General features: G+C 48.0%; 1 long non-coding RNA gene across 1 annotated transcript in view; it reads right to left on the bottom strand.

Moving 5' to 3' along the window:
* Positions 1 to 16,632: 16,632 nt before the first annotated feature.
* The window catches only part of LOC143957090 (uncharacterized), a 49,233-nt gene continuing 45,507 nt past the window's right edge, over positions 16,633 to 20,358 (bottom strand). Inside the window, exon 3 of the long non-coding RNA XR_013270055.1 lies at positions 16,633 to 16,925. This is a non-coding gene — a long non-coding RNA (uncharacterized LOC143957090). The remainder of the gene's footprint in view (positions 16,926 to 20,358) is intronic.

Genomic DNA, 20,358 nt, shown 5'->3' on the forward strand with positions numbered 1-20,358 from the left:
GAGCAAGGTTAAGAGATATTCACTGTAAAAGTTCAAAAGTGGAGTTTAATTCCACTTGAATTTATCACCCCTCCTCCTGACTCTCACCTGACCCATGTTGTGGGATCCATATAAATAAATAAATGTTTTTTTTTTTTCTCCTTAATTGGAAGTATAGCCAAAGCTTGTATGGCTGTACTTCTCCTGAGGATCCCAGGAGTGCGATTCGTTTTGCACTCCTGTGAATGTTTTCAGCAGAGAGTTGGCTGAAGTGCGCTCTCTGCTGACATCAGTGCTGTCAGTCCAGGGGCCGCGTCATCATGGCTACAGGGTGAGGATCCACCTGCTGCCTGGACTGACTCCCGGCTCAGCCTCTCAGCGAGCTGCTGAGAGCCTGAGCCAGTCACCCCCGCCCCTCCACAGCCCAGAGCAGAGTAAGTAGTGTAAATGGTTCAGCACAGGGATTGCTGCATTGTGTTAAAGAGGAAGTAAAGCCTGGGGGGGAAAAAAAATACACCCTGAAAGACAAAGTCATAATGAGCTAGTATACATAGCATACTAGCTCATTATGAATAACTTACCTGAAATCGAAGCCCCTGAAGCGACCCTCGTCCACGTCCTCCATCAATGCCATATTACCCGGAGTGACTTCTGGGTATCGCAGCTCCAGTGATCGTCACTCTGGTGCATGCGCACAGGAGCCGTCAGCGACGGCACATTCGCCTTCACTTGCGCGCTCAGTTCGCCTGCGCCATTATCTATGGCATGCATGCGCCGTAGACAGCAGTGCCCAGTTTTTGTAGAATATCTCCTTAACCGTGTAGGGTAAGGCCCCATTCACACATGCGGACAGTATTTCCGTATTTCATCCATCCGTTTGCGGATGAAATACGGACATACATGCATCCCTATGGGATAGCGGGTGTCTGCGGATGAACATCCGCAGACACCCGCTATTGTCCGCCTCCGCTATTGTCCAATTCTGCAGACGGAGGAAAATCCTATTTTTCTATCAGTCTGCAGAGCGGATCTGATGAACACAGACAGACGGTCCATGCTCATCCGATCCCCATAGAGGAGAGGGGAGAGCTGACAGGGCGGTCCCTGCACAGTGTGCGGAGACCTGTCCGCCGCCGGCTCAGCGGGGACAACGGAGTGATGACCTCAACACACCAGCATTTGCTGAATCTGTTAATGTGTAACAGATTCAGCAAATGCTGGTGTGTTGACAGTCACCACGTCCTGCCTACAAACGGCTGACGTCCGATAGAACCTGATCATTACTGATCCGCCCCGTGTGAAAGGGGCCTAAGGAGATATTTCTTGCACCTACAGGTAAGCCTAATTTTAGGTTTACCTGTAGGTTAAAGTGGTCCTAGAGGGTTTACAACCACTTTAAAGGTCTATTCAGATGCGTAATTTGGAGATATTTAAATTCCATTTCTGTATTTGTTCTGTAGGTTCAGGGGGGAAACCCTCTTCTCCCTCCTTCCTGAGTATAAGGGTCACCCCAACTTTCACACCATGATCAGCAAACTGCAGAGTCAGGTCATGTCTATAGCACGCCCGCAGCTCTCACATACCATTCTCACAGAAAAGAACTGCTAAGTGAACCCTCGGATCTATTCACATGTCATGAGCTCAGATATGTTTGTGTATTGATTTGCATTTTATCAGAGGTGACCACTATAGAACAATGGAGCTCACTTCTACAAATGATACTATTTTTATTGTTTCTGTGTTTTTGATCATTTCACTTTTTTTATGCCTTTCCTTTTTTGTAGGTTTCAGTATGATGCTCGGATTTGGGACGGGGTGAAGAAGTCTTCGGCATTATCAGAATACAGCAGATTGTTGGGGTAGTGAGGATCACCTCTTGGCCCCCAGTGTTATGTTTTATAGGTGGTGGGCAGAGTCACATTTTAGTACTGTTTTGGATTTTTGTGGTTGGAACCCCCTGCCATAGTGCTTGGAGTTTTGGGTGCTCCTGTCTTCAGGTTTTCCCATCTCCAAATAAAAAAAGGTGAAAGCGGGAAACCTTCACAAGTTTCACATCGGGTATGACAATCTGGAAAGTGAAGCATCAGACAATCCGGACATGGTGTAAATAACTGTAAGTGGGATCGAAAGATGCAAAATGTGACACCGGAGGGGGGAGGAACTGGAAAAGCGGAAGTTACATTTTTGGGTAGCTTTAAGTACTCGCCAATAGCGAAACTGATACCTTTTGTGGTGCGATTTGAGCCCATACAAAATGAATGGGTTCAAATTGCACTGCAAAGAATCGCATGTTATTTTAACAATTGTCAATTGCAATTGTCAGAATTGCATGCGATTCCCCCCCTACCACTCCTGTGTGTGTGTGAACCAGGTATAGAAAGGGAAGCGCCGCCTAGTGCAGCAATGGGCATTTTATTAAAAATGTTAGAACAATTCATTTTAAAAAGTACATATATCATGAAATCAAAATCTGCATAGTGTCTCCGTGCAGCCGATGATAGATAACTACAGCTGCTGGAAGTGTTCACAGGGCTGGAGGAGAAGTTTCAGGACCCTTGTGAGTATAGGGGGCGAAAGTGATGTTAGCTTGGGGTTGGACCCGCCTATACATCTTCTCCAGCCTTGTGAGCACCTCCAGCGGCCATGGTTTTCATTCTTAAGCGGGACGGAGACGCCATGCAGATTTGGATTTGATGAGATATGTACTTTTTAACAGGAGTAGTTATAACATTTTAAAATACTGCCCATTGCTGCACTAGATGGCTTTACCTGACATGCCCTTTGACCTAGGATGGAACGTCTTAAAAAATAAAATAAAAATAGGAATGTAAGGGAGTTGCAGCCCTGGACCAATCACTGTTAACTCTTGCACCCTTTGGTGGTTCTGTATCAGGTTTAGGAGTGAGCATAATTGGCTTTAAATATTTATTAATCAAAAGACCTGTTCCATTTATTTTTGTAGTTTCTTGACCTGCAACCTGAGGTTCAACCCACATTTGAAACCTAAGGCTGGGTTCACACCGCTGCGGGGGGGAGACCCGGATGTGATTCGCACCGCACTGCAGTGCAAATCACATCCGATCTCTGTGCGATGCGAGTTCAGCCATACAGATAGTATGGCTGAATTCGCATCGCACCCGGCCCAAATTCGCACAGGACCCTTTTTTTGGTCCGCAGCAGAATCGGATCGCATGGGTGTTCACACCATGCGATCCGATTCCTGTCCGAGTTTGCAGATCGCACTGCGATATGCGGACTGATCTGGGGGTGTCATTAAGATTTCATTGACACTTCCAGCAGTCCGCATAGGGCAGTGTGAACTGCCGGCGGGAGGCATGTGATGCAGGAAAACACAGCGGATTTGCGGCATTCCCGCATCGCTCCGGTGTGAACCTGGCCTTAACCTAAATCTAGTATAAAAACGACTATGAAAGCTAAGACCAAAAAAAAAAAGGCAAGCATAGTGCAGAGGGCTTGCCACCAGTATCACTTCAGGCTCCCTGCAGCTGATCTTTCCCCCCATTACAGACGTACTCTGTCTTGTTATGTGTTGTGTCTCTGTGGTGGATGGCTGGTTTCTGTGGTAGTGAACTCTTGCAGAACACCAACCCGGGTTTCACCAGGGCACCTAATGGTTGGGACGGACTTGCAGCAAGCTAGAATTAGGTTGCTGCCCACAGGTATGCACAGCATACAATACAGAGACCACGCAGGTATGCAGACTACAGATACCAGAAGACAGAAGAGGATCCGGGAAACAAGCCAAGGTCGAGGCAGGCAGCAGACAGATACAAACAGAAGACAATACAGGGGAAGTCAGACACTGAATACACAAAACACTAGGCAAACAGGAGCTCAGAGAACTAGGAAGTTCCTCAGGCAACACGGCCTGCACTGAGCATGTGTTACATAGGGAAACAGGCCAAGAAGTGATAGAAGGTAAAGGAAACCTGCCCTGTATTGACATATAAGCAGGTAGGAGGTATTCTGTTTTTACAGTGTGTTGCAGTGTCAATCATTTTTAATGGCACCCTAAAGAACTGTAATGCCACGTACACACAATCGGACTATGGTCCGCCGGACAATTCGATCATGTGTGGGCTCCGGCAGACCTAGAAATAAGACTTGCTTCAAAATTGTCCGCCAGACTCAGCTTTTAGTGGACAATCCATTCGTCTCTGTGCTAGTCCGACGGACTAAAACTTACGCTAGGGCAGCTATTGGCTACTGGCTATGAACTTCCTTATTCTACATCATCACGTTCGAATCCGCCGGACTTTTGGAGTGATCATGTGTAGCCAAGTCCATTCGCTTGAAAGTCCGGTGGACCTCAGCTGCAAAGTCCGCCGGATAGTCCGATCGCGTGTACGCGGCATAAGGCTACCTTCACGCTGGCGATTAGGCCGGTGCAAATAGTAGCGGTAGAATTTGGATTCCTGCTGCAGCTCATAGCAGCTTGGCGCGTCAGCCTGCCCCATTCACCTGTCCCAATGACAGGTTGCCAGCGGTCAAAGCTATGCACTGCTGTCTGCACAGTCAGCGAATTTACCTGCGATGATCACTGCTAGAGCCAATTTGTGTGCATCCAGCAGAGATCACCGCTGGTAAGCCGAGGTCGGGGCAGGCAGCAGACAAACACAAATGGAAGACAGTACATGGGAAGTCAGACACTGAATACACAAAACACTAGGCAAACAGGAGCTCGATGAACTAGGAAGTCGCTCAGACAACACGGGCTGCACTGAGCATGTGTTACATAGGGTAGCACACTGGGAAGCAGGCCAGGAAGTTATGGAAAGTAGGGATGAGCTTCGAGAACTCATGTTCGACTCGAACATTGCCTGTTCGGCGAACAGTGAACAAATTTGGCTGTTCGCGGCAAATTCGAAAAGCCGGAACACCCTGTAAAAGTCTATGGGAGAAATCTAAAGTGCTAATTTTAAAGGCTAATATAAAAGTTACTGTCCTAAAAAGTGTTTGGGGACCTGGCTCCTGCCCCAGGGGACATGGATCAATGCAAAAAAAAGTTTTAAAAACTGCCGTTTTTTCAGGAGCAGTGATTTTAATAATGATTAAAGTGAAACAATAAAAGTGTAATATTCTTTTAAATTTCGTACCTGGCGGTGTCTATAGTAGTGATGGACGAACTTCCGACGGGACGTTTCGCGAACGCGAAACGCGAACGGGCACAAACGTTCGCGAAAACGACCGTTCGCCGCGGGCTCCATTGACTTCAATGGGAGGCGAATTTCGCAAACCTTTAGGTCGAATTTGCGGCCACGGGGTAATTATTAGGGGGTAGCACGTAGTCCCACCACCTGGACAATAGCATAATACATGTATGAGGTGAATTTGGGATCGATAACTACAAGCATTTTTTTTTTATTTGGGAAATTGTTCTGACAATTCAGGACTATGGAGCTAATGAAGGCAATGGAGGAGAGGGAAGGTCAGGGACCAGGGTAGGCAAACAAGAGGGTGCAGGAGATACAGAGCACTGACAGCAGCACCGTAATACAGAGCACTGACATCAGCACCGTGACATACAGCGCTGACAGCAGCTCCGTGACATACAGCGCTGACAGCAGCTCCGTGACATACAGCGCTGACAGCAGCTCCGTGACATACAGCGCTGACAGCAGCTCCGTGACATACAGCGCTGACAGCAGCTCCGTGACATACAGCGCTGACAGCAGCACCGTGACATACAGCGCTGACAGCAGCTCCGTGACATACAGCGCTGACAGCAGCTCCGTGACATACAGCGCTGACAGCAGCTCCGTGACATACAGCGCTGACAGCAGCTCCGTGACATACAGCGCTGACAGCAGCTCCGTGACATACAGCGCTGACAGCAGCACCGTCGTGACATACAGCGCTGACAGCAGCTCCGTGACATACAGCGCTGACAGCAGCTCCGTGACATACAGCGCTGACAGCAGCTCCGTGACATACAGCACTGACAGCAGCTCCGTGACATACAGCGCTGACAGCAGCTCCGTGACATACAGCGCTGACAGCAGCACCGTGACATACAGCGCTGACAGCAGCTCCGTGACATACAGCGCTGACAGCAGCTCCGTGACATACAGCGCTGACAGCAGCTCCGTGACATACAGCGCTGACAGCAGCACCGTGACATACAGCGCTGACAGCAGCTCCGTGACATACAGCGCTGACAGCAGCTCCGTGACATACAGCGCTGACAGCAGCTCCGTGACATACAGCGCTGACAGCAGCTCCGTGACATACAGCGCTGACAGCAGCTCCGTGACATACAGCGCTGACAGCAGCTCCGTGACATACAGCGCTGACAGCAGCTCCGTGACATACAGCGCTGACAGCAGCTCCGTGACATACAGCGCTGACAGCAGCACCGTAAGCAGCCCCAGGAGGAAGTCAGCACAGCACAGGGATGGTGTGATCCCCTCATAATAAGAACCCCCAGGAGGAAGTCAGCACAGCACAGGGATGGTGGGAGCCCCTCATAATAAGAACCCCCAGGAGGAAGTCAGCACAGCACAGGGATGGTGGGAGCCCCTCATAATAAGAACACCCAGGAGGAAGTCAGCACAGCACAGGGATGGTGGGAACCCCTCATAATAAGCAGCCCCAGTAGAAATATGACACCGCTCAACCTCTTCAAAGAGGAGGGTAGGGGCATATAGTACGGTGTGCTTTTTTGGGTCAGGGAAGTGAGCCAAATGAATTAAGAAGGTCTGTGTGCTTGATTCCAAAAATTGTTTATAGACATATACATGGTCTACTGATCACATGTGTTGAATTCCTCCGAGATCCATGCCTCATTCATTTTTAGAAATGTGAGGTAGTTAACACTGTCGTGAGCTAGGCGAGTACGCTTATCGGTCACAATCCCCCCTGCTGCGCTGAACGTCCTTTCGGACAGGACACTGGATGAGGGGCAAGCCAACAGTTCGATTGCAAATTGGGCAAGCTCTGGCCAGAGGTCAAGCCTGCCCACCCAGTAGTCTAGGGGTTCATCACTCCTCAGAGCGTCCACATCGGCCGTTAACCCAATGTAGTCGGACACCTGACGGTCTAGGCGTTCCCTGATGCTGGATCCGGATGACACCTGTCGATGGGTCGGCTGAAAGAATGACCTCATATCCGAAGTCACCAACACATCTTCAAACCGGCCTCTTCTTGCAGGCGCTGTTGGATTGGTACCCGCAAATCCTTCTCTGGGAGTGGGAATTGCTCCTCTGCCAGCGCACGCAAAAGCAGAATGCAGCATTTCTCGAAGCAAGGCCTGGAAGTGCTGCATTCTGACAGCCCTCTGCGACGGCGGTAACATTTCCGCCATTTTGTGTTTGTACCGGGGATCTAAGTACGTTGCCACCCAGTACTGGTCCTTGACCCTCATGCTTTTTATACGGGGGTCCCTATTAAAACACTGGAGCATGAAGGCCCCCATTTGCACTCAAGCGGAAGGTATGTGGTGGTGGTGGTGTTGTTGGTGGTAGTGTCTTTGGGGGTGCACATAGCAGAGAGTGAAGAAGAGGGTGCAGATCGAGAGGATGAGGAGGGTGCAGAAGAATAAGGCTGAGTGAGCCACTCAACCAAGTCTGGTGCGTCCTTTAAAGTAATTGAACGCACCTTCTGCAACTTCCCACTTTGGCTCAAGGCTGTTGCTCCTGCCCTACCCCTACCACCCCTGCGGAAGGGCCTGCCTCTTCCTCTGCCTGTCATTTTTTAAATCACCCTGTGACAAAACTCTTAGTCCCTATACCGCTGAAGGACTGCTGCAGTATAGGGCAGCGGTCAGCAGTGGTGCACGTCAACCCTATGTATTGTGGACCGATAGCGGTCCTTACAGAACAGCAGACTGTACCGCACTCAAGCCTATGTACCGTAGCACCCTATACCAAGTTACCAGTCCTTATAAAAACTTTTGTGGACCAAGCAGGTTGTGTGTTAGTGATTAGCAGACTGTACGTCAGTCCCTATACCAATGAAGGACTGCTGCAGTATAGGGCAGCGGTCAGCAGTAGTGCACGGCAACCCTATGTATTGTGGACCGATAGCGGTCCTTACAGAACAGCAGACTGTAACGCACTCAGGCCTATGTACCGTAGCACCCTATACCAAGTTACCAGTCCTTATAAGAACTTTTGTGGACCAAGCAGGTTGTGTGTTAGTGATTAGCAGACTGTACGTCAGTCCCTATACCAATGAAGGACTGCTGCAGTATAGGGCAGCGGTCAGCAGTAGTGCACGGCAACCCTATGTATTGTGGACCGATAGCGGTCCTTACAGAACAGCAGACTGTACTGCACTCAGGCCTATGTACCGTAGCACCCTATACCAAGTTACCAGTCCTTATAAGAACTTTTGTGGACCAAGCAGGTTGTGTGTTAGTGTTTAGCAGACTGTGCGTCAGTCCCTATACCGCTGAAGGACTGCTGCAGTATAGGGCAGCGGTCAGCAGTAGTGCACGGCAACCCTATGTATTGTGGACCGATAGCGGTCCTTACAGAACAGCAGACTGTACTGCACTCAGGCCTATGTACCGTAGCACCCTATACCAAGTTACCAGTCCTTATAAGAACTTTTGTGGACCAAGCAGGTTGTGTGTTAGTGATTAGCAGACTGTACGTCAGTCCCTATACCAATGAAGGACTGCTGCAGTATAGGGCAGCGGTCAGCAGTAGTGCACGTCAACCCTATGTATTGTGGACCGATAGCGGTCCTTACAGAACAGCAGACTGTACTGCACTCAGGCCTATGTACCGTAGCACCCTATACCAAGTTACCAGTCCTTATAAAAACTTTTGTGGACCAAGCAGGTTGTGTGTTAGTGATTAGCAGACTGTACGTCAGTCCCTATACCAATGAAGGACTGCTGCAGTATAGGGCAGCGGTCAGCAGTAGTGCACGGCAACCCTATGTATTGTGGACCGATAGCGGTCCTTACAGAACAGCAGACTGTAACGCACTCAGGCCTATGTACCGTAGCACCCTATACCAAGTTACCAGTCCTTATAAGAACTTTTGTGGACCAAGCAGGTTGTGTGTTAGTGATTAGCAGACTGTACGTCAGTCCCTATACCAATGAAGGACTGCTGCAGTATAGGGCAGCGGTCAGCAGTAGTGCACGGCAACCCTATGTATTGTGGACCGATAGCGGTCCTTACAGAACAGCAGACTGTACTGCACTCAGGCCTATGTACCGTAGCACCCTATACCAAGTTACCAGTCCTTATAAGAACTTTTGTGGACCAAGCAGGTTGTGTGTTAGTGTTTAGCAGACTGTGCGTCAGTCCCTATACCGCTGAAGGACTGCTGCAGTATAGGGCAGCGGTCAGCAGTAGTGCACGGCAACCCTATGTATTGTGGACCGATAGCGGTCCTTACAGAACAGCAGACTGTAACGCACTCAGGCCTATGTACCGTAGCACCCTATACCAAGTTACCAGTCCTTATAAGAACTTTTGTGGACCAAGCAGGTTGTGTGTTAGTGATTAGCAGACTGTACGTCAGTCCCTATACCAATGAAGGACTGCTGCAGTATAGGGCAGCGGTCAGCAGTAGTGCACGTCAACCCTATGTATTGTGGACCGATAGCGGTCCTTACAGAACAGCAGACTGTACTGCACTCAGGCCTATGTACCGTAGCACCCTATACCAAGTTACCAGTCCTTATAAGAACTTTTGTGGACCAAGCAGGTTGTGTGTTAGTGATTAGCAGACTGTACGTCAGTCCCTATACCAATGAAGGACTGCTGCAGTATAGGGCAGCGGTCAGCAGTAGTGCACGGCAACCCTATGTATTGTGGACCGATAGCGGTCCTTACAGAACAGCAGACTGTAACGCACTCAGGCCTATGTACCGTAGCACCCTATACCAAGTTACCAGTCCTTATAAGAACTTTTGTGGACCAAGCAGGTTGTGTGTTAGTGATTAGCAGACTGTACGTCAGTCCCTATACCAATGAAGGACTGCTGCAGTATAGGGCAGCGGTCAGCAGTAGTGCACGGCAACCCTATGTATTGTGGACCGATAGCGGTCCTTACAGAACAGCAGACTGTACTGCACTCAGGCCTATGTACCGTAGCACCCTATACCAAGTTACCAGTCCTTATAAGAACTTTTGTGGACCAAGCAGGTTGTGTGTTAGTGATTAGCAGACTGTACGTCAGTCCCTATACCAATGAAGGACTGCTGCAGTATAGGGCAGCGGTCAGCAGTAGTGCACGTCAACCCTATGTATTGTGGACCGATAGCGGTCCTTACAGAACAGCAGACTGTACTGCACTCAGGCCTATGTACCGTAGCACCCTATACCAAGTTACCAGTCCTTATAAAAACTTTTGTGGACCAAGCAGGTTGTGTGTTAGTGATTAGCAGACTGTACGTCAGTCCCTATACCAATGAAGGACTGCTGCAGTATAGGGCAGCGGTCAGCAGTAGTGCACGGCAACCCTATGTATTGTGGACCGATAGCGGTCCTTACAGAACAGCAGACTGTAACGCACTCAGGCCTATGTACCGTAGCACCCTATACCAAGTTACCAGTCCTTATAAGAACTTTTGTGGACCAAGCAGGTTGTGTGTTAGTGATTAGCAGACTGTACGTCAGTCCCTATACCAATGAAGGACTGCTGCAGTATAGGGCAGCGGTCAGCAGTAGTGCACGGCAACCCTATGTATTGTGGACCGATAGCGGTCCTTACAGAACAGCAGACTGTACTGCACTCAGGCCTATGTACCGTAGCACCCTATACCAAGTTACCAGTCCTTATAAGAACTTTTGTGGACCAAGCAGGTTGTGTGTTAGTGTTTAGCAGACTGTGCGTCAGTCCCTATACCGCTGAAGGACTGCTGCAGTATAGGGCAGCGGTCAGCAGTAGTGCACGGCAACCCTATGTATTGTGGACCGATAGCGGTCCTTACAGAACAGCAGACTGTAACGCACTCAGGCCTATGTACCGTAGCACCCTATACCAAGTTACCAGTCCTTATAAGAACTTTTGTGGACCAAGCAGGTTGTGTGTTAGTGATTAGCAGACTGTACGTCAGTCCCTATACCAATGAAGGACTGCTGCAGTATAGGGCAGCGGTCAGCAGTAGTGCACGGCAACCCTATGTATTGTGGACCGATAGCGGTCCTTACAGAACAGCAGACTGTAACGCACTCAGGCCTATGTACCGTAGCACCCTATACCAAGTTACCAGTCCTTATAAGAACTTTTGTGGACCAAGCAGGTTGTGTATTAGTGTTTAGCAGACTGTGCGTCAGTCCCTATACCGCTGAAGGACTGCTGCAGTATAGGGCAGCGGTCAGCAGTAGTGCACGGCAACCCTATGTATTGTGGACCGATAGCGGTCCTTACAGAACAGCAGACTGTAACGCACTCAGGCCTATGTACCGTAGCACCCTATACCAAGTTACCAGTCCTTATAAGAACTTTTGTGGACCAAGCAGGTTGTGTGTTAGTGATTAGCAGACTGTACGTCAGTCCCTATACCAATGAAGGACTGCTGCAGTATAGGGCAGCGGTCAGCAGTAGTGCACGGCAACCCTATGTATTGTGGACCGATAGCGGTCCTTACAGAACAGCAGACTGTACTGCACTCAGGCCTATGTACCGTAGCACCCTATACCAAGTTACCAGTCCTTATAAGAACTTTTGTGGACCAAGCAGGTTGTGTGTTAGTGTTTAGCAGACTGTGCGTCAGTCCCTATACCGCTGAAGGACTGCTGCAGTATAGGGCAGCGGTCAGCAGTAGTGCACGGCAACCCTATGTATTGTGGACCGATAGCGGTCCTTACAGAACAGCAGACTGTAACGCACTCAGGCCTATGTACCGTAGCACCCTATACCAAGTTACCAGTCCTTATAAGAACTTTTGTGGACCAAGCAGGTTGTGTGTTAGTGATTAGCAGACTGTACGTCAGTCCCTATACCAATGAAGGACTGCTGCAGTATAGGGCAGCGGTCAGCAGTAGTGCACGTCAACCCTATGTATTGTGGACCGATAGCGGTCCTTACAGAACAGCAGACTGTACTGCACTCAGGCCTATGTACCGTAGCACCCTATACCAAGTTACCAGTCCTTATAAGAACTTTTGTGGACCAAGCAGGTTGTGTGTTAGTGATTAGCAGACTGTACGTCAGTCCCTATACCAATGAAGGACTGCTGCAGTATAGGGCAGCGGTCAGCAGTAGTGCACGGCAACCCTATGTATTGTGGACCGATAGCGGTCCTTACAGAACAGCAGACTGTAACGCACTCAGGCCTATGTACCGTAGCACCCTATACCAAGTTACCAGTCCTTATAAGAACTTTTGTGGACCAAGCAGGTTGTGTGTTAGTGATTAGCAGACTGTACGTCAGTCCCTATACCAATGAAGGACTGCTGCAGTATAGGGCAGCGGTCAGCAGTAGTGCACGGCAACCCTATGTATTGTGGACCGATAGCGGTCCTTACAGAACAGCAGACTGTACTGCACTCAGGCCTATGTACCGTAGCACCCTATACCAAGTTACCAGTCCTTATAAGAACTTTTGTGGACCAAGCAGGTTGTGTGTTAGTGATTAGCAGACTGTACGTCAGTCCCTATACCAATGAAGGACTGCTGCAGTATAGGGCAGCGGTCAGCAGTAGTGCACGTCAACCCTATGTATTGTGGACCGATAGCGGTCCTTACAGAACAGCAGACTGTACTGCACTCAGGCCTATGTACCGTAGCACCCTATACCAAGTTACCAGTCCTTATAAAAACTTTTGTGGACCAAGCAGGTTGTGTGTTAGTGATTAGCAGACTGTACGTCAGTCCCTATACCAATGAAGGACTGCTGCAGTATAGGGCAGCGGTCAGCAGTAGTGCACGGCAACCCTATGTATTGTGGACCGATAGCGGTCCTTACAGAACAGCAGACTGTAACGCACTCAGGCCTATGTACCGTAGCACCCTATACCAAGTTACCAGTCCTTATAAGAACTTTTGTGGACCAAGCAGGTTGTGTGTTAGTGATTAGCAGACTGTACGTCAGTCCCTATACCAATGAAGGACTGCTGCAGTATAGGGCAGCGGTCAGCAGTAGTGCACGGCAACCCTATGTATTGTGGACCGATAGCGGTCCTTACAGAACAGCAGACTGTACTGCACTCAGGCCTATGTACCGTAGCACCCTATACCAAGTTACCAGTCCTTATAAGAACTTTTGTGGACCAAGCAGGTTGTGTGTTAGTGTTTAGCAGACTGTGCGTCAGTCCCTATACCGCTGAAGGACTGCTGCAGTATAGGGCAGCGGTCAGCAGTAGTGCACGGCAACCCTATGTATTGTGGACCGATAGCGGTCCTTACAGAACAGCAGACTGTAACGCACTCAGGCCTATGTACCGTAGCACCCTATACCAAGTTACCAGTCCTTATAAGAACTTTTGTGGACCAAGCAGGTTGTGTGTTAGTGATTAGCAGACTGTACGTCAGTCCCTATACCAATGAAGGACTGCTGCAGTATAGGGCAGCGGTCAGCAGTAGTGCACGGCAACCCTATGTATTGTGGACCGATAGCGGTCCTTACAGAACAGCAGACTGTAACGCACTCAGGCCTATGTACCGTAGCACCCTATACCAAGTTACCAGTCCTTATAAGAACTTTTGTGGACCAAGCAGGTTGTGTATTAGTGTTTAGCAGACTGTGCGTCAGTCCCTATACCGCTGAAGGACTGCTGCAGTATAGGGCAGCGGTCAGCAGTAGTGCACGGCAACCCTATGTATTGTGGACCGATAGCGGTCCTTACAGAACAGCAGACTGTAACGCACTCAGGCCTATGTACCGTAGCACCCTATACCAAGTTACCAGTCCTTATAAGAACTTTTGTGGACCAAGCAGGTTGTGTGTTAGTGATTAGCAGACTGTACGTCAGTCCCTATACCAATGAAGGACTGCTGCAGTATAGGGCAGCGGTCAGCAGTAGTGCACGGCAACCCTATGTATTGTGGACCGATAGCGGTCCTTACAGAACAGCAGACTGTAACGCACTCAGGCCTATGTACCGTAGCACCCTATACCAAGTTACCAGTCCTTATAAGAACTTTTGTGGACCAAGCAGGTTGTGTATTAGTGTTTAGCAGACTGTGCGTCAGTCCCTATACCGCTGAAGGACTGCTGCAGTATAGGGCAGCGGTCAGCAGTAGTGCACGGCAACCCTATGTATTGTGGACCGATAGCAGTCCTTACAGAACAGCAGACTGTACTGCACTCAGGCCTATGTACCGTAGCACCCTATACCAAGTTACCAGTCCTTATAAGAACTTTTGTGGACCAAGCAGGTTGTGTGTTAGTGTTTAGCAGACTGTGCGTCAGTCCCTATACCGCTGAAGGACTGCTGCAGTATAGGGCAGCGGTCAGCAGTAGTGCACGTCAACCCTATGTATTGTGGACCGATAGCGGTCCTTACAGAACAGCAGACTGTACTGCACTCAGGCCTATGTACCGTAGCACCCTATACCAAGTTACCAGTCCTTATAAGAACTTTTGTGGACCAAGCAGGTTGTGTGTTAGTGATTAGCAGACTGTACGTCAGTCCCTATACCAATGAAGGACTGCTGCAGTATAGGGCAGCGGTCAGCAGTAGTGCACGGCAACCCTATGTATTGTGGACCGATAGCGGTCCTTACAGAACAGCAGACTGTAACGCACTCAGGCCTATGTACCGTAGCACCCTATACCAAGTTACCAGTCCTTATAAGAACTTTTGTGGACCAAGCAGGTTGTGTATTAGTGTTTAGCAGACTGTGCGTCAGTCCCTATACCGCTGAAGGACTGCTGCAGTATAGGGCAGCGGTCAGCAGTAGTGCACGGCAACCCTATGTATTGTGGACCGATAGCGGTCCTTACAGAACAGCAGACTGTACTGCACTCAGGCCTATGTACCGTAGCACCCTATACCAAGTTACCAGTCCTTATAAGAACTTTTGTGGACCAAGCAGGTTGTGTGTTAGTGTTTAGCAGACTGTGCGTCAGTCCCTATACCGCTGAAGGACTGCTGCAGTATAGGGCAGCGGTCAGCAGTAGTGCACGGCAACCCTATGTATTGTGGACCGATAGCGGTCCTTACAGAACAGCAGACTGTACTGCACTCAGGCCTATGTACCGTAGCACCCTATACCAAGTTACCAGTCCTTATAAGAACTTTTGTGGACCAAGCAGGTTGTGTATTAGTGTTTAGCAGACTGTGCGTCAGTCCCTATACCGCTGAAGGACTGCTGCAGTATAGGGCAGCGGTCAGCAGTAGTGCACGGCAACCCTATGTATTGTGGACCGATAGCGGTCCTTACAGAACAGCAGACTGTACCGCACCCAAGCCTATGTACCGTAGCACCCTAGACAGACCAAGTTACCAGTCCTGATAAAGAGCTTTGTGGAACAAGTGAGTTGTGAATGATTAGCAGACTGCAGCAGAAGGGCAGCAGTCAAGTATAATATTCTTTCTATATTTGGAAGAAAGAATATTATACGTGTACAAGCCTATTACCGTACCACTGATACCAGTCCTGAAAAGAACCTTTGTGGAACTAATAGTAACAGCAAGTCTTTAAAATTATCCTCACTGCCTGACACACTGCTTCCTGCCTGTCCCTATACAAATTGGCAAAAAAGAGTAGGCTGGAACGATTAGCTGGAACAGCTCTTTTGTGGACCTGATAGTAACAGCTAATGATGATGATGATGATGATGATGATGAAGAAAGACTAATCTGGCTGAGCTGTCCCTAAAATAGCAGCATACAGCGCTCTGTCCCTTTATCTAAACTGACAAAAGAAACTCAGGCTGCTGACCTAACACCTATACCAGTCCTGAAAAGAACTTTTGTGTACCAAATAGCTAGCGTTTTCTCTGTCCCTACTCCACACAGGATCCTTTCCCTACAGTGACAGAAGAAAGAATGTAAAATGGCCACCGGATCGGGTGTATTTATAGGTTAGGGGGAATGTCCAAGTGTCCATGAGCTGTCATGTCTCAATTGGTTGTCCTGTAACACATGATAAACGTGTCACGAAAGGTTAAAGTTCTTGTATACATTAAACACGTAAGTCCGCCGGGGCGAACGACGGAAAAAGGCGTTCGAACCCGCGGACGGCGAAAGTCGGAAATTCGCCGCGAAACGACCGCCGGGCGAACCGTTCGGCCATCACTAGTCTATAGTATGCCTGTGAAGGGGCGCATGTTTCCCGTGCTTAGAACAATGCATTCTATACATTGAAGTGAAGAACCTACTGTAATGCTGCAGCCCATTTGACTTTTTTGCACCCTGTCTATCTTGTGCTGGGGACGAGCACGCTAGCAAAAGCCGGTGTTTTGGGTCCTGATCCTGATTTCAATGGATTGATAGCGGAGCAGCCATAGGCTCCCGCTGCTGTCAATCAAATTCAATGACGTGGAGGGCGGGGCCGAGTCCTGCTTTCTGTGTGAATAGAAGCAGAGGCAGGACTCGGGAGCTCACCCACACAGGTGTCCCGAAGGAGAGCTCTTCTCTGACGGGGCACTCAAAAAGAGAAATAGCCACCAGCTCTGCTGAGGGACCCCAGAAGAGGAGGATCGGGGCACTCTGTGCAAAACCAACTACACAAAGAAAGTAAGTATGACATGTTTGTTATTTAAAAAAATATATAAACTGAAGCTTTATAACCCCTTTAATCAGCAAGTGGATCTTCACAGACAGGGCAATGCCTGCAGGCATGTCAAGGCTCTGGACAAGGAAAGCAACTAACTTTTACCAGTACACACATGGACAATGGAAAGCACCATAAGGCAGAGTTCAGTCTCTGAAAGTCACATTCTAGGCTATCCCTGCAGGTCCAGTCCAGCGGGGTCTGGATACAGTACTCCAAAGTCAGGGTTAGGAAAGAGTGATCTTGATAGGTGCTATGTAGACCAGTGAAAGCAGAAATGTAGTGATGAATCTTGACTGAAGTGAAGAAAAAAAAAAGGTTAGCAACACAAAATAAGAATATTGGACAATTGATCATCCATTTTTTTGGATGCTAGTCTCATATCGAAAACCAATAGGTTACTAAAGTTACAAAAACCCTGATACGTAATGTATTCTTTTACTTCCGAACATGCATGGTGGTCATGGTCGTCTGCTTTTTCATGGACAAATTCTGTACTGATTATACGAAAATCGTACGTTCTGTTATGATACAAGAAAAACATTTTTGTGTTTGTCCCTTCAGATATTTCCGCATGAACTGTCATGATCGGCTTTCAAAAGCTGTGTACTAATGAGCAGATTATCGGACGATCACTCCGAAAGCAGTATATTTCATACAATTTTCTCATTGTGTGTACTAGGCATTAGACTTATCTCAATAGAGCTAAAAAAAAATAATTGTCCATCCTCCTAGAACTGGCAAAAAACGGAGGCAGGCTAAGAAGACGAGGAGTGTAGGCTGACCTAGTTTTATACTTCGCCAGTATCCAAATTCTCCTGTAGGTGGCAGTATAACTTGACAGTAACTGAATACCTGTGCCCCTCAACAGACAAGATAGAAAAAACTGGTTTAGGCTGGATTCACACCTGTGCAGTTTTAGTGCTTTTTGCATTTTGCAGATTTGCACTACAGTACATTTAACATGGTTTCATATGGAACATGTTCTGTAGTGCAAATCTGAAAAATGCAAAAAGCACTAAAAATGCATAAGGTGTGAATCTAGCCTAATTATTGTCTGTACCCTTGTTTAAGACCCCTTTCACACTGGGGCGTTTTTCAGGCGCTTTAGTTTTAAAAAAAGCACCTGTAAAGTGCCTGAAAGAAGCCGCAACTGCAATCCCAATGTGAAAGCCAGAGTGCTTTCACACTTGAGGCGCTGCGCTGGCAGAGCGTCAAAAAAAGTCCTGCAAGCAGCTTCTTTGCAGCGCTTTTGAAGCAGTGAATACACCGCCCCTTCCCATTGAAATCAATGGGAAGCGCCTGCAAAACGCCTGAAAAGCGCCTGCAAAGCGCTTTTGGCAGCAGTGCTTTGTGGGCACTTTTAACCCTTTATTTGGCCACTAGTAGGGGTTAAAAGCACCCCAATAACGCTCAAAAAACGCTGGTAAAGCTCTGCTAGTTTAAGCGGTGCTTTACGAGCGTTTTTCGGGCGCTGACATTGTGAGCACTTGGGCTTTCACATTGGGATTGCAGATGAGGCTTCTTTCAAGTGCTTTACAGGCGCTTTTTTTTAACTCTAAAGCGCCTGAAAAACGCCCCAGTGTGAAAGGGGTCTAAGAGTTTTGCTCACTTTCCATCTCAGTAACCACACAGGATGTAAGGGAAATCACCAAAGGCTACCCAAATAGCACCAGGCAAAGGTTCTAAGGCCGCGTACACACGCGCGGACTGTTCGCCCAACTTTGTCCGTCCAACAGTTTCGGCAAACAGTCCGCTCAAACTTAGCATGGACGGACATGGCCACACACGACGGACGAACAGTTTGCTGAAACCGTGCGCGATGACGTGAACGGCACGTACGACGGGACGAAAAATACGACGTCCTATACACTGCATTATAGCTTTCGGCGTGAAAATCCTTTCTGAGCATGCGCGCAACTTTGTTTGACGAACAAGCCTACACACGAGCGGACTGTTCGCTGAAACAAGGTTTCAGCGGACAGTTTTACGGAATTTCCGAAAAACCTTGTCCGTCAAACTGTCCGCTGAAACTGTCCGCTGAAAGCCCACACACGAGCGGACTGTCCGCCCAAACACTGTTCAGCGGACAAAGTTGGGCGAACAGTCCGCGCGTGTGTACGCGGCCTAATACTTCCACATGCTACACAAAACATAAAAAAAAAAAAAGAAAGTTTGGGGACTTAAATGAAAAAACCACAGACAACTCTATTTTTAATAATTAAATTTAAAAATGTCACAATGAGCTTTATAAAAAAAAATCTTTACTGTAATAGAGTAAAATGTAAAAAAAATAATTCTAGGTCATCTTCCAAGACACATTAGAGATATAGGTTTCTCCCAATAGGAACAGGAAATGCATCACCTAAAACGCTTTAAAATGAAGTCCCTCTACAAAGCTGGTCAGGTAATTTGTTTCTGGTGGAAACAGGCTTAGCTCAGTATTCTCATCTGTAGTCCTCCTACCACCAACCTCATCCATCTTTGCACCCCGGTTCTTTCCTGTTTATGTGCAGAAAGAGGTCTCAGTCCATTTTCTTTCAAAGTCTGGAAAAACCCAGTGCTGGGAGATTTTGTTTCATTGATGGATAGGTCTGGGTCCCTTCTATTGAAAGTAAAGGAAAGTCCCTACTTTGGGGATGTGCTAGGGTGAGTTCACTAGACCAGACATTGATAGCTCAATAATATCAATCTCTCCAAGTTTAATGACTGTCCATAAAACTATAGGGCCTGTACAGATCAATCACTGATCTCGACCTTACTGCCAAGGTGGAAGTTGGAACTTAATTTGCTTATTAAGTCCTTAGGGCCAGAACCTGCAGATTATGTTGATCAGGTTTATCGTGCCAATGAGGGATAATGGTAAATTGTCCCATGTTCACAGTTTTAGTTTGAGCTGGGAGAGTAAATGGTAAAGGTTTTTTTCTTCAAATTCTGAGACCCCAGGGGCAATATCCATACCCAGATATCAGATAGAGGTTGCCCATGTCAAGGGTAATGAGGGGCCTGCCTATGCTTTGGTTAGGGGGCCAATAGGTAGAGCTTGGGATTTATCAGAATTCACCCTTAGCTGGGAAAGGCCAGAAAATTCTGAAATAATGTTCAAAGCTGCTCGGAGTGCATGAGTGATGAGACTAGGAGCACTACATGTGATGTACCCAGGCCTTGGGCAAGACTTGAGCAAACTTATAGTCACTCTGAAGTCATAGAACTTGCTTTATTCAAGAGACTACAAACCCTTCCAAAAATAACTATTAAGGATCATTGCAAGCTATGAGAACTAAGTGACCTGCTCATGGAGCTAGAGTTGGCAAAGGCACGCCCTTGTCTGCCATGACTACGTTCTTCAGACACTGCTCATGGTATAAGGCCAATGCTGTCAAAAGAGCCTCTGCAAGCACAAGTCTGATCTTTGTTTTACAAACATACCTGTTTGGGACCCTTCCCCAATTACTAGCATGCAGCAACAGCCCTGAAGGAGGGGGAGCCTCTGTTCCCCCGAAACGTGTTGGCTTCATTTGCTGCCACTCTCAATAAATGATTTCAAACTCACCTTCCAACTTGCATTTACTGAATACCAGGCATTCCTTTCTGCCTACCTATTCAGGAATATATAAATCACTATCACAACAATTGGAGTCAGAATATTACTCCCTCATAGGTCCTTAGAACAACTTCTAAGGGAATTTTCGTGCCACCTAGGAATTTCTTAAAGTGATAAACCTAGCA

The sequence above is a fragment of the Lithobates pipiens genome, unplaced genomic scaffold, assembly GCF_037356315.1.
Source record: "Lithobates pipiens isolate NorthernLeopardFrog02 unplaced genomic scaffold, aLitPip1_a1.2 Scaffold_51, whole genome shotgun sequence".
Classification (NCBI taxonomy): Eukaryota; Metazoa; Chordata; class Amphibia; order Anura; family Ranidae; genus Lithobates; species Lithobates pipiens.